Source organism: Heteronotia binoei, chromosome 6, assembly GCF_032191835.1.
Source record: "Heteronotia binoei isolate CCM8104 ecotype False Entrance Well chromosome 6, APGP_CSIRO_Hbin_v1, whole genome shotgun sequence".
NCBI lineage: Eukaryota > Metazoa > Chordata > Lepidosauria > Squamata > Gekkonidae > Heteronotia > Heteronotia binoei.
The window spans coordinates 29,034,684-29,049,015 of NC_083228.1; the positions used below are offsets into that span (position 1 = coordinate 29,034,684).

The 14,332-nt window shown below is 43.1% G+C and overlaps 1 non-coding gene across 1 annotated transcript; it reads right to left on the reverse strand.

Moving 5' to 3' along the window:
• Positions 1-224: 224 nt before the first annotated feature.
• TRNAS-GCU (transfer RNA serine (anticodon GCU)) lies at positions 225-297 on the reverse strand. Its single transcript has one exon. It is a non-coding gene; the product is annotated as a tRNA-Ser (tRNA).
• Between the last annotated feature and the right edge of the window lie 14,035 nt (positions 298-14,332).

The following is a 14,332-nucleotide window of genomic DNA, read 5'->3' on the forward strand; positions in this document are numbered from 1 at the left end:
CGTTTATGCTGTCGGTATGGCAAAAATCACACCAGAGGGATTTGCACTTTCCTGATGCACATCAGTAAGAGCAGCTTTACAATCCAGTTGAACATATGAAACTGCCTTATACGGAATCAGACCCTCGGTCCATCAAAGTCACTGTTGTCTACTCAGACTGGCAGTGGCTCTCCAGGATCTCAAGCTGAGGTTTTGCATGCCTATTTGCCTGGGCCCTTTTTAGTTGGAGATGCCAGGGATTGAACCTGGGACCTTCTGCTTAGCAAGCAGACGCTCTACCACTGAGCCACCATCCCTTGCAGTTGTGTTATCCGTGTTTTTTATTCTTGGGCATATTAATTGTTAACATTCATACACTGCCAGCTGAGAATTCAAATTGCTACCCTCCATCTTTTTAATGGCTCTTTAGAAGATTGAAAAAAGTCAGTTCTTTAATTGCTCTCTAGCCACTGTGAGTCAGAGAACAGAAAAGCAGTAGAATGTTTTTTTTTTTAAAAAAACACATGTGAAGAATTCCAGATGTTTATTTAAGAGAGATTTCCACATATAGACTGCCCCATGTTTATTTAGTGGTGGCAAGAATAATGTGGGCTGCTCTAATATGTTTTTTTTTTTCACATTCAGACGTGATAGGATGGTAGTCTGTATACTTACTTCCTTACCTGTCTATTGAAAAGTAAAACAAATAAGCATGGTCATGCCTTGTTATAAAGTTCACTTGTTCCTGTGCCAAGTTGTAAGCTTCTGTGGGAAAGTGGTATTTGGCCATCACTCATCCAGTTAAAGAACTGCAAGGTATTTGGGCAAGATTCATAGAAGACACATACCAAGAAAAGTGCAATTGCCCTCAAAGCAATGGAAATATCACAGCCAATGAGTGGGAAATGGACTTATCTGTATCTGAGTGCATTTAGAGCAGGCCAGAAAGGTAATGGAAGACCAAGGAGATAACTACATTGTCCCCAGGGCTTTGTTTGTAAAAAAAAGCCCAGCAGGAACTCATTTGCATATCAAGCCATACCCCCTCACAATGCCATTGTTTTGCACAGGGCTTTTTGTAGAAAAAGCCCAGCAGGAACCTATTTGCATATTAGGCCACATCCCCCAACACCAAGCCAGCTGGAACTGCATTTCTGTGTGTTCAAAAAAAGCCCTGATTTTTCTACTAAAGCTACTCATGACTGTTCCATTGCATTGAATGGGTTCTATTAGTCTTAACTAACCTACTATTAGTGTCACTGGGACTCAACTAGCTCGAACACACCTGGGGTTAGCAGCACTTCTGCTTCACACACACATGTATATCACTTGCAGTCATCATGTGCCCAGTGTGCACACATCTGCTGTTAATTCAGATGATTCTATCTACATAGTTGCTTCTTTTCAGGATCTTATAAGATAACCCAGTTTGGGTCATAGCACATTCCCATGCCATTTCTGCATAAAAGGCCAAGTGGAGACTACCAATGAAATAATGGCATATGTATAAAAGACTAGACAGAAATATGAAGTCACATTTTAACAACTACAGGGTTGGATCAAACCTGTTCTTCTGCTGATAAAGAAGGGAGGCAGGGATCCCCTTTGAACTAAACAAAGGCTATGCTAGGGGTCAAAGGGATCACATGGCCAAAAGGCAAGTGGGACAGGGGCTGTAATCAGGTGGAGAATTGTGGTGGATTGAATGAAAAACAGGCTGGATCTAGCTCACATCATTCATAGCTATGGCAGCACTTGTTTAAACTAGAACTCCCCTAAAATGTCCTTAAATAGACTTTATTAAATGAAATGCCATAAACTATGTGATACTCTGATATGGACCGTACTGCTAATCCTCATCTATACTATGCCATTGACTAAAGATGTATTTTCTTTGACACTTCATGTCTGTCTAGACTTATTTTAGCTGTACTGACATTCCCTGTTCCTACTGTGATGATGTTCAGTCTAAACAAATTCTGATTGACCATGATATCCAGCTTTAAAGTCTGCCATGAGATCTAGCCGTGATGAAATTCACAAAAGGAAATTGGTGGTATTGTGTCTTTTAGCTGATATGAAGTGTACTATTCCAAGTGAATAGAAATGGATTCTAACCAAACATGTCCCCCCAGTACCAGTCCTTTGTAATGCAAGTACAGGTCAGTAAACAAGTAGATACAGTTTTCTCAGCAAAAAACCCACAATTCTAGTGAGGTCTTGTGTCTTGCTCTGCTTTCAGCAGAGTTGAAGTGGTTTGTTCCATCACTTCCTAAAAATTATCAGTAGGCCTAAAAGAGATTTATATTGACCACAGACATCAGTTTCCTAGAAGAAGATAACCAAGCACTGAAACTACCCAACTATCTCCCCAAGCCCCTCTCATTTTTTAACACTTTGTTTCAGAATCTCTTGCTTTCACAGTTCTGTCCCCAAGTAAAGCAGGCATTGATAGGGATGGGGAACTGGGTTTAGCAAAGGCTTTCTTGGAGCCCAGTCTCTTCACATTATTAATTTCCTATAGGGGTGGGGAAATGGAGGGTTATCAACAGTATAAACAGTAAGCTAGAGTAAGAAATTCCAGAAGAATAATGGAAATGTATATTGTAAAAAGCCAGTTTCGGGTAATGGTTAAGTGTGCGGACTCTAATCTGGGAGAACTAGGTTTGATTCCCTCTTCCTCCACATGCAGCTGCTGGTGTGATCTTGGGTCAGCCACAAGTTCTCAGCAGAGCTGTTCTCTCAAGAGCAATTCTTTGAGAGCTGTCTCAGCCCCACCTACCCTACAGGGTGTCTGCTATGGGGAGAGGAAGGGTCGGGAAAGGAGATTGTAAGCCACTCTGAGTGAAGGGCAGGGGATAAATCCAATCTGTTCTTATTCTCTTTCCCAAGAATGTAGCAATGAAAGAGGATTGCATAAACATTTTGTATAGGTGGTATCTTACCACCTGCAAGACTGGGGAAGTTGTGGAAAAATGCCTCTAATTTGTGATGGAATTGCGGGAAACTAGTGGGTACTTCATACCACATCTGATGGAGCTTTACTTAGAAGCTATTAGAGAAACATAACCAAAGTAATCTATCATATTATTGAGGCAAAATTCTGTATGTCTGCTGGGGTTTAATGAGGATGCTTTACCTAAGAGTATGGGGTATCTAATCTGGCAAATATTGGTTACAGCAAGAACAACACTAGCAAAAACCTGGAAACAACTAAATCTGCCAAATGGCTTTGTAAGGTATGGACTATTATATTGATGGATAAAATTACCAAACTGAAGCAAGATGGAAAGGATTAAGTTTTGGAACAGAAAACATGCTACAGAAACAGCAAGAACTGCATTTTTAAACTGGATTTGAAGTGAGGGATATAACTATGGATCTGATATTGAAAGAGACAATGAATTATGGAATTATAGATGTGATAGATTTATAGGGAGTAAGCATATTTTATTGTGGTTATTGAATTTGGAAGTCCATTAAAATTTGGAAGCCCATTAAAATATAATATTTCCTAATATTATATATTTGAAAGGAATCTTATTCCAGTTTCCCTCCTCAGTTCCTTGCAGGTTCCCTACAGGGCAACTATCAGCTGACAGATTGCCTCTGTTTTCTTCCTGACTGCCACTGGCCATCCCACAATTAATTTCTTTTAGTTCTATCTCTCTTCTTATGCTTGTGCCATGTCTTTCAGCATATTGAATGTCTTCACACGCATACTGGATCTTCCACTGTCTAGTTCCAGATCCCCGAGGTCCTGTCAAGCTTCCCCAGCCAAAAGGCAATTTTCTACCAGGGTATTCCACCTTCCTTCCACCTCACAAATGGCAAACACCGGAGAGATAGTTGAGACTAGGGATGGACACGGACCGGGAAAATGGTGGTTCATGTTGGTTCATGGTTCGTTTGATTTCCTGAACTGGTTCATGGTTTATTTTTGGGAGGTGGCAGAACAGCTCCCTCAAGTGTTAGAGACACCAAACTTATGTGAAGTCTTCAGCAGGCTCTCCTCCACCAGCCCTCGAAGTTTGGCAAAAGTTGGATTTGGGATGTCTGAGTTATAGCTCTCCAAACAGGCTCCCCCAGGAAAACTCAGCTCTAGCTTAAGGTTCGGTCCCTGAAACCACAGCAAGGAACACCTTCCCAGCCAGGAGAGGTGTTTCAAAAACTGTCCCACTGTGCGGGGAAAAAAGGAGTCCCTCAAAGCCTCCTCTAAATCAGTCATGCAGTGAACAACAAGTGAACTAACTTTTCTCTCTTCATGCTGCAAAGTGAAAGCAGTTGAGTCAAGGTACGGCATTATACTGGTATATAATCTGCTCCCAGAGCTGCCAATCAAAGTATGGATTACTGTTTTGGATGCTTCTAGGGCTTTGCACAAATCCACCCCCAGCATTGCCTAGGAATTGATTGAATCAGTGCCAGGCTGTCTGGAGCATGAATTGCAAAAACGAACCAAACAAACCATCATGGAAAAAAAATGCGGTTCATTGTTTGGTTCGGGAATGACATGACCAAACAAACTGGTTCAAAATGAACCATGAACAGGCCAGCAGTACATGCCCATTCCTAGTTGAGACTGAGAGTCTAGGTTAATTGCATAAGGTTCATAGCAAAACCCATAGCCACATTACAGCCAAAAGGCCCACTTGCAAATTAACACAACCATTTGCTTCAGTCCAGGCTTGAAGCTGTTGCCCAAGCATAGGTGTCATCATTGCTGTCCTCCTCCTCCTCTTTCTCTACAAGTGTTTGGCAGCCTTAGCAGGAATAGTTTCAAAGCAACAAGTTCACTATTGAGAGGAGGGAAAGACAAAGCCAGTTCCCAAAACTAGCTAAGAGGGGAATGACTGCCAACACTTGCCTTCTCAAATATCTCCTGCTCAAGAGTAGCCAAGAGAGTCAGAAAGCATGCCTGGAGTGGCAGAGAAGTGGTGAATCAAAGAGCAAAAAAGAGGAAAAGAGACAAACAGCTGTTAAGGATAGCAAGTGTGTAAGCAGGGCAACCAGCGAGGCCTCTTTGTTCTACAATATGAAAGGACCAGACCTCCTCCTCCTCATTATTATTATTTTATACCACTTTGCCAATAACAAGTCCCTCAGGCTCAATAGCTGTGATCCACCTCACCACCCACACGCCCTCCTGTTACTATGCCAGGGCTGCAGTTAACTTTAGGTATGTGAGGTAAATTAGATTTTTTTTAATTAGAATGCCTTCTTTTACAAACAAAGGATTCCTTAATACTGTACCAAAGAGCACATCAGCTACAAATCAAGCCCTCTTTTTTCTGGGTCATACAGTGCGTATAGTAGGTTACATAGGTTGAGGATAACACAGGAGGCACATCTATAACAAAACAGATGAGTTTATTTAGTTTGTGACTTGTAATGCCTTCTCACTCTAGTTTGATAGCTGGTACATTTATCAGAGTCAGGAGGTGTGGTATAATTCATGGTTACAGTGCTCATTCTTTCAATGTGTCAGTCAACCTTAAAGGCAATAACTAGACAGCTTTAACAATTCACTTTTGCTTTGTTTTGAGGAGCAGCATCCAAATCCTGCCTAAAATCACATATTATAGTCCTCCCTCTAAAACCTAACTCCAGTTTGTCTTTTGGTTATTGGCAATTAAACTCCCCTCTTCCCCCCCCCCCACTTCAGCATTCTATTCAGCTTGTTTGAATCTGATTGGTCCATGACAACCAGTAAGAAAAGAGGTAAGAATCTTCTCTTGTCCATCGCAATGTGTCTTTGGCCAAGGTCTGGTGAGTACCTGTGGGAGCAGCACCCTCAGTACAGTGTTAGGCTCTGAGAAAGCTATTTGGGCTGCTAGCTCTGAGTTGGGAAATACCTAGAGCAGGAGTGTCAAACTCATTTGTTATGAGGGCCAAATCTAACATGAGACCTTGTTGGGCCAGGCCATGTTGGGCTGGGCCATGTCAGACCAGGCCAGGTGTGTACCTGTTTAAGATTAAGTAGCAGGGATATAAACTTTATAAAGGACACAGACAAATGCAATTAAAAAAAAAACTTAACACGTTAGCACTTATTGGTCTTAAAGGTGCTTTCTTTGTATTTCTCCCACGGGATCCAGGGAACTGGGCAAAGGAAGCTCTGGCTCTTTCCTGCCTTCCCCAGGGGACCAGGGTGGGGAGGAGCCTCAGCCAACAGAAGGAACAGAGGCTTGGCTCAGTAGCTCTGCTGTGTGATTGAGTATGCCTGGCAAAGCATGCCTGACAAGGTTTGGGGAGGGACAGTGGCTCAGTGGTAGAGCATCTGCTTGGTAAGCAGAAGATCCCAGGTTCAGTCCCCGGCATCTCCAACTAAAAAGTTGGAGGCAAATAGGTATGAAAAACCTCAGCTTGAGACTCTGGAGAGCCACTTTCAGTCTTAGTAGACAATACTGACTTTGATGGACTGAGGGTCTGATTCAGTATAAGCTTCATATGTTCATACGTTCATATCCCTCCTCCCCTTCCTCCCCAAGGAAATAGCCTCAGCCAATGGAGAAAATAGAGGTTTTGCTCTGTAGCTCCTGTGCGATTGAGCAAGCCTGGCAAATAAAGCTGTTATGCAGAAGGAAGCAGATGACAGCCAGTTGCTTGGGGGCCTGATAGGAGCCCTCCGGGGGCCTGATTCAGCCCATGGGCCACATGTTTGACACCCCTGACCTAGAAATTTTGAGAAGGGTCAAGCCTGAGAAGGGTCAAGTTGGGGGAGGAACTTCAGTGGGGTATAATGCCACACAATCTATCTTCCAAAATGGCCATTTTCTGTAGGTGAATTGATATCTGTCATCTGGCGATCAGTTGTAATTCCAGGAGATATCCAGCCATGACTTTGAGGTTGGCAGCCTTAGTACCTATGCCTTCAGCATCTCTTGGGTATAACCTGCCACCCTGACCTGAAATGCCACCTCTTTTTCCCTGGGAAAACTGGCCTCTTTCCTGTCTCACCCTGACCTAGCCACAGTAATCCACACAATGGTCATCCTGAGACTGGATTAGTGTAACTCACTTTATGCTGGCTGGTCTTTGCGACTGATCTGGAAACTGCAGCTGGTCCAGAAACTCCAATTGGGTCCTGATGGGAATGCCATCAACCACACATATTCAGCCTGTGCTTTACCAGCTGCACTGGCTCCCAGTGGAGTAGCAATTCAGATTCAAGGCTTTGGTGCTGACCTGTAAACTCATGAGTGGTCTGGGACCCACATATCTATGGGACCACCTCTTCTGGTATGTCCCCCAAAGAACTGTATGGTCTGCTGAGAACAACTTACTGGTGAACCTTAGCCTTAAAGACTTCCAACAGTCCTCAACCAGAGCCAGGGCCTTTTCAGCCTTGGCTCCCACCTGGTAGAAAGCTCTGCCAAATAACATGTGTTCCCTGTGGGACCTTACACAGTTCTGCAGGGTGTGCACGGCATAGATGTTCTGCTGGGATTTTGGTTGAAGACAGCAACAGGTACATCCTATCTGGCACTCCCTTCCCCCACCCACCCTGCTTTTTCCTGCTTATTGCAAGGCAGTAATGCACACTGTGTGATTGTTTTGGTGCCATCTGGTAATATTTTTTTGCAATTTTAATTTTTGGATTTAAATTTTTACAGTTTTTTTTTTTGTTATCTGCCCTGAGCTCTGTGAATTCAGAGGAGAGTAGATGAATCTAAATTATAAATAAGATAAACATCTTCATTTCATGACAACTTTTTGTGGCCCATTTTCACACATTAAGTCTCTGGTATAGAGAACAGAATATTTTCCTCCAGGCCTGCTGTTGGCAACTGTAATTCCCAGTCCCCTCTGAATTGCACTGTGACCAGGGAAAGGCTGTAGTCTGAATTTTGTTTGTAACCCTGAGATTCTGGGCTGCACATTCTTTCAGATTAGTCCCTTTATGCCTTTCCCCTTAATTTGTGTGATGCTACATATGCGAGCAATTCACTAAGACTGACAAAAGATCAGATAAAAATAAATCAACATATAAAATATCAGTAGGTAAAAAACAGCTCCAGGGTACAAGGAGATCTCTCTATGTGTAGGACTTTGTTTTTTAAAAAAAATCAGAGTTGTGATAATTAGCACCTTTGTCACTGTTGATTAGACAATTTCCTTCAGAATTAGTTTAGAAAGCCAGCAATTTCTGACAGGAAACTGAATCGAGGCATGTTTAACCATTGTGTACACACATATTTATTTTGTCCCATGGTCACCTCCGGCCAGTGAACCAGGTAACTTACCCAAATCAAAAGAAGAGTGAGAGTGATCCTATTTTCAGACCTCTTCAGGATTCCAAAAGCAGAACCAGCCTGTATCACATCAAGAAGAAGAACAATGTGCCATCAAGTAGCAACTTATTGTGAGGACTCCATCCATGGAGCACTCCAGGCAAAAGATGAATCGTGGTGGTTTGCCATGGCCTTCTTCTGCATAGCAAACCTGGTCAATTCTGAGCAGCTCCCAAGCTCTGATGAACCCAGGCTAAGACAGGCTATTCAGTATGCTAGCACTACATCAGAGGTGCCCACAATGTTGTAGTGATATTTTAGGTTAGAGAGCAGAAATGAAGGCAGGAATGAGTGAAAAACAATAAATGCAGGGTTTTTCTTTGTAGCAGAAACTCCTTTATCTTATTATTATTATTTCGATTATTTGTATTCCTCCCTTTCCCAGAATAACATCATATTAAATAACATTTCAGATTATACAATTAAAAACAGATAAAATACAGTTAAAACAGATAAAATATATATATACTACATTGTGGATGGTGATGTAGTTAAATACATTTGCAACATGCTAAGGTCTGTGACTGTAATTAAAATAAATGATGGCAACATAACAGAAACGATGTCATTGCATAGAGGCCGGTTGATGGAATAGGACGCCCGCTGCCTCAACCGAAGGCCTGGTGGAATAGCTCTGTTTTGCAGGCCCTGTGAAAAGGTAATAATTCAGTGTGGGCCTGGATCTCCATGGGGAGCTGATTGCACCAGGTTGGGGCCAAGACTGAAAAGGCCTTGGCCCTGGTTGAGGCAAGTCGGACATCCTTCGGACCAGGTAGGGTTGCCAAGGCCAAATCAAGAAATATCTGGGGACTTTGGGGGTGGAGCCAGGAGACATTGGGGCAGAGCCAGGAACAAGGGTGTGACAAGCATAATTGAACTCCAAGGGAGTTCTGGCCATCACATTTAAAGGGACAGCACACCTTTTTAAATGCCTTCCTTCCATAGGAAATAATGGATAGGGGCACCTTCTTTTGGGGCTCATAGGATTGGACCCCCTGGTCCAATCCTTTTGAAACTTGGAAGGTATTTTGGGGAGAGGTACTAGATGCTATACTGAAAAATTTGGCACCTCTACCTCAAAAAACAGCCCCCCTCCAGAGCCCCCGATGCCCATGGATCAATTCCTCATCATTCCCTATGGGAATCGTTCACGGAGGTGCATGATGGCTGTGGGGGAGGGGCTTCCCCCGCCAGCCAGCTGGCTGGGGGAGGGGGGAAGTCTGTAAAACCGGGGGATCCCCCTCTGGGACCTGAGGATTGGGAAGCCTAGGACCAGGTATGGTCAATAGATGTTGTGCACCGAGCTCCTCTTACAGAGCCTACTGTAAGCTCTTGGAGGACTGGCTACATCAGGGGGGTGTAGCCTAATACACAAAGGAGTTCCTGCTACAAAAAAAGCCCTGAATAAATGTTAATTATGTATATGGAGTATTTCAAGTATCCAACATGATATATGAAACTGCCATCTAGTTTTAGTCATTTGAACATTTTTTTCCCCAGAGATATGGTCTTAAATAAGAACACCTGGCACCAGATGACCCAGAGGCCAATGAACTAATCAGTAGACAAGGATAAGTAACCACTGACAAACAAACTAGACAGAATCATGAGTATGAGGGAAAATTCCTTCCTGATAAAGATATGGCAATTGGCTAAATTTCACATGGGGCTTCAAAATATATTTTAGCCATGAAGGAATTCATCCCCATTGGACAGACATTCTTTCTGTTCAACTGTAGCCCTTCCTGGTGCCCCAGAAGAAAGTTGTGTTTCTAGAAATATGCATACAATAATAGCACAAGTGTACACTTTACTCTGCCTGAAAGGGAAGGCCAAGTTTACATTCTTGTCTGCCATAGTGCCATGATGTCACCCCTTTGGTACTTCCTGCTGATAAAAATAGCATGAGCAATGACGGACAACCTGGGTGAGGGCCATTCATGCAATCCTTATTTTACATAGTGACCCATTTCTCAACTCACATTGGTATGTTCAACCCCTGTTGGGTAACATAACCACACTGAGATATGCAATGGTAGAACAAGTTCCTTCAAGAACTGGTGATCTCCTTCTCCAAGTATTTGACATCATACACTGAATACCAAAGTAGAAAGCTGGTCTTGTCAGATCAGAGTGACCGGAGTCCACTGTACGCTTATTTTTATCCTAGTCTATCTCTATTGTTCTGTGGCATCTTTGCATGGTCATTTCCAGAACATGTTTTGCACTGTAACTCGCTATGCCTTGCTAAGCAGGCTGCGGGTGTCTAAACTGTTTCCTATTCTGAATCTTGACTTATCCCATATGAATATAGCTAATACTTAAAAAAAAAAAAAGCCATCAGAGGAACAAATTGGATTTACACTAAATGCATAGTTCCTGCTACTGAAAACCAGCTGAGGCATGTCTAGATCTCCCGCCCCCTCTTTCTCTTCTAGTAGAAATTACAGGTTTCCTTCTAAGCTCTAAAACATCTTTTCATGCCCATTACCACACACCTAACCTCTACTTAAGGCACAGGGCATTTTCTCAAGGTTTTTGGAAACCCTAGCAAGGGATAAGGAAAAATTGTGGTGAGAGAAGGGAACTGGGTGCAGGGTTGCTACTGGGTGGCATCCGTGCATTTAAGGTAGTTTGGCCTTTAACTTAGATTTTATTAAGCATTAGAAAATCATGTCTATGACAAGGGTTGCCAGCAGCATGAAGAAAGAGTGTCCTTTTAAATAGCAATAGGATGTTATTTACCCAGTGATATTATTTATCGCAATGCTATGAAGAGGTTTTCCTGACCATTTCCAAAAAAATTAAGCCTCTATTAGAGGGCTAGGACACTTTTCTCCAGGCCATTTGACATCCAAGCTTAAAACAGCACCCCTTAAAAACTACGTTGTGAAAGATATGATTTAAGGAGTCTCACGCTGACACAAAATGGCTCATTCCATTCTAATTTTATTGTGCTGGTGCAAGGGTAGGGAGAGTCTGGATCAAGGTGAGCCAACTGAAGCTCAGTCTAGACCAAATGGAAGTGCTGAGGCCTGAGAATAGTATTTCATGCTGGTCTGGTGGGGGTTGTACTCCCCTGAAAGAGCATGCTGTGAATACTCCTGGTTTCCAAATGCAGTCCTTGATAGATAATGGATGCAATTAGGGCTGAACTCCTAAGAACACTTTCTTGGGAACAGCCTCCCTTGAATAAAATGGAATTTGCTTCCAAGTAGACTTTCCTAGGATTGCTCCCCAGGATGGGTTTTTAGCTAGAGGTGCCATCCTCCAGGTGTGACCTGGGGATCTCCAGACTACACATATCAGTTCCTCTGGAGACAATGGATGCTTTGGAGGGTAGACTGTATGGCATTGTACCCAACTTAGGTCCGGTTTGGCATAGTGGTTAAGTGCACAGACTCTTATCTGGGAGAACCAGGTTTGATTCTCCACTCCTCCACTTGCAGCTGCTGGAAGGGCCTTGGGTCAGTTGTAGCTCTCACAGAGCTGACATTGAAAGGACAGCTTCTATGAGAGCTCTCTCAGCCCCACCTACCTCACAGGTAGTTTGTTGTGGTATAGGAGATTGTAAGGTATAGGAATGTATAGGAGATTGTAAACTGCTCTGAGACTCTGTGATTCAGAGTGAAGGGCGGGGTATAAATCCAATATCTTCTTCTTTTAGAAAATTTGGAGTGCTCGCCCTCCCCCCTCTCATGGGCTGGCTCCTTCCTGCCCAGGCGACATGTGACGGGGTAAGGCAAGTACTCCTTCTCCCAGTCCCCTGCCCAGGTGGAGCCTGGGGAGGGGGTGGTTTGAAGAAGGGAGGGACTTCAGTGGGGTATAATACCATAGAGTCCACCTTCCAAAGCATCCATTTTCTCTAAGTGAACTGATCTCTGTTTCCTGGAGATCAGTTGTAATCCCAGGAGATCTCCGGCCACTATCTGGGGGTTGGCAAACCTAGATTTCAGACACTTTTGAAGGCAATCCTATGTAGTATACATGCCTTAGTAGCAACCAGGTGGGACTACCATGTACATTATCTGGGGCTGCTGTTAAAGATGGTCTGGAAACTTCAACTGGTTTACAGTGTGGAAGCCAGAATGTTAACAGGTTACTGTAATAAGCATATAACTCTTATTCTGTATCGATTATATTGGCTCCTAGTCTGATTCCAGGCTGATTTTTACTTGTAAAATCCTAGATAGTTTGGGCCCAAAGTACCCCCTTCGCCCATCTACACTTGCCCACACTCTTAAGATTATCTGAGGAGGCTTTAGAAAACCCCAATTCAGGAAGTAGATTTGGTGGGGGTCCATCTTTTGTTAGTTAGCTCTAGCATTTAGAACTTTCTCCACCAGGAATTCTGCTTGGTTTTATCATTACAAGCAGGGCTTATTTTTGAGCAGAAACACAAAGGAATGAAGTTCCGGCTGGCTTGATATCAAAGGGTGTGGCCAAATATGCAAATAGTTACTGCTGGGCTTTTTCTAAATAAAAGTCCAGTGTGGAACAATGGTGATATCAGGGGGTGTGGCCTAATATTCAAATGAGTTCCTGCTGGGCTTTTGCTACAAAAAAAAGCCCTGATTACAAGGCTTCTGACATCAGCTGGAAACATTTCTGTTTTGGAAGGCCTTTTAAAATTAGGTTCCCATCTTGGTTTGAAAAATAAGATGTGAATGCGGCTATTTTAAAACTTTCAGTGAATAAAAGCAGGCCTCATTTTGGAGCTCTGAAACCTAATTTTTATTGTGCTCTTTCTTACCCACCCCCCAAAAAACAAATACTTGCTTCTGGGCTGTATTGTTCAAACCCCCTGTGAGAATTTTGCTGAACTCTAAGATTTGAAAAACTTTCTAATATTCCCCCCCCCCCCACAAAAATTGGAAAAATGATCAAAACATATAAATCAGACAGATGGAAATCTTCATCATGCCACTGTGGCCACATAGGAGAAAGAAATTTAAAAAGGTTTTATTATGACAATTATAATTCATTTTAAGGTAGATGCTTTGCTGATATAATTTAGTACACCTTGCAGAGATGTCAGGGGTGTGTGACATATGCAATGAGTGGTGCTAATGAGCTCCGGCACCTCTTTTTCTATGAAATGACCCCTGAATAAAGGCGTTAATAACTTATTGAAACTATGATTATATCTGTGTTTTATTGTTACAGTTAGCTTTCCTGAACATTTTTCATAGAAAGGTAGTGTATAATTATTCTAAAGGGAATAAAATATAGAAAAATATAAGGCACTTAGAATGAATCCTATCCTGCTCAGCTAGATCTTGACTATACAATCATGCCATTAGTTTCAGTCCACCATATATATTATGCAGAGAAGTGATCTACCTCACAGGATTGTTTTATGGGCAACCACAATAAAGACTGAAATGCTGCAAATTATAATGTTACTAGGAGTAAGACCCATTGTGAAGAAAAATACAATGGGCTCTAGAAGGAGGCTCCAGGTGAATGCCCCCCTTGTTGTCTTCCCACCCACCCAATTGAAGGCCTCTCCCTCTAGGGGAGTTTATCTCTGCCATCTGTAATTCTGAGTGACCTCTAGCAGTCACCTGGAGATTGGCAACAGTGGTTCCTAGGAGGAAATGGCATTGTACCTGTGAGGTCCCACCCCTCCTCAAACCCCACCCTTTCCAGGCCCCACCCCTTAAATATCCTGGAATTTCCTAATCTGGAGTTGGTAACTCTATCTCCTTCCCTTTACTTGCCCTTCTGACTTCAGGTTTCCATTGCCTCCCACTCCCTGCAGCCTCTACATAGGAAAAGGACGGTCTTTCTCCACAGTGGAGGGGACCAAGGCAGCTTACATCATTCTCCTCTACCCCCGTGTGATCTGAACAACAGCCCTGTGAGGCCCTTTAGGCTGAAAGTCTGTGACTGGTCCAAAATCTCCCATTCAGCTTCTACAGCAAGAACCTGTGCCTGGCAGGCCCCACTCTGAAGCCCTGACTCCTATGTCCTCCTCAAATTCCACTACAGAATCTCCAGGGATTTCCCACCAACCTGGAACTGACAGCCCTAGTCAGCACTGGGCCCAATGAGTT